Source organism: Sinocyclocheilus grahami, unplaced genomic scaffold, assembly GCF_001515645.1.
Source record: "Sinocyclocheilus grahami isolate Dianchi unplaced genomic scaffold, SAMN03320097.WGS_v1.1 scaffold9343.1, whole genome shotgun sequence".
Lineage (NCBI taxonomy): Eukaryota > Metazoa > Chordata > Actinopteri > Cypriniformes > Cyprinidae > Sinocyclocheilus > Sinocyclocheilus grahami.
In genome coordinates, this window is record NW_015512557.1 from 3,403 (window position 1) to 4,237 (window position 835).

The 835-nt window shown below is 25.5% G+C and overlaps 1 protein-coding gene across 1 annotated transcript in view; it reads right to left on the minus strand.

Annotated features, from left to right (window-relative positions):
- LOC107578223 (ATP-dependent 6-phosphofructokinase, platelet type-like) overlaps positions 1-835 on the minus strand; it is a gene marked incomplete at its 3' end in the record, with an annotated part of 6,870 nt that overhangs the window by 3,398 nt on the left and 2,637 nt on the right. The gene's annotated exons all lie outside the window — the stretch shown is intronic.

An 835-nucleotide genomic window follows, 5' to 3' on the forward strand; every position in this document is an offset into this window, starting at 1 on the left:
AATAATGATCTTTAAAAAAGCATCATATGACCCCTTTAAAGAGTACACTTTCATGACTGTTTCTTATCATAATTGTAAAAAGTGCACTTTGTAATAATGTGAAAATAAAAGTTGTACTTTAAAGTACATTTTAAATCATTGTTTTATTAATATTTTGTTGTGCTTTGAAGAAGTACACATATTTTGATGTGTTGACTAACATACTAAAACACATGTAAAGTAATCCATTTATAATTTGAAATATAAAAACTGTGTTCCTATTTGCATAGTTGCTGTCTTCATCATTGCAAATGTGTAATTGCTAATACATTTAAATACATGACAAACAAGTTTCAATTGAAATGGCATGAAGCATATTTTAGTTTACCATAAATGCTTGTCAGTAAATTTGACAATATACATTAATCATATTTAAAAGACAAAAGAGGGAATGATGAAATTACATACAAATAAGTACTTAAGTACTATTAAAGTGGATCTAAAAGGTATTAGCTAATTTAATTTAATATAGTTTAAACTACATTTTCATTTAATTGCAATTAACCTGCAATTAAACCTAAAGCCTTACATTCAGTTTGCACTTTTAAATTAAGCATATTCTTTTGAATTATTGTAATCTTTTTAAATTTATGCTCAAGTGTATTTTGTCACAAGGGTCTATACTTAAAAATACTTATTCTTTAAAGGTAATGTTATTTTGCTGTCTTTGTCAAAAGTGCCCTATATAATGACTTACAGTAATTGTTTTTTAATGTAGTTTTTCAAATAGAAATCCACATGGTTTAAATGCGATTACCACTCATGTGCTTTCTAAATTCATTGGCTTATTGGATTA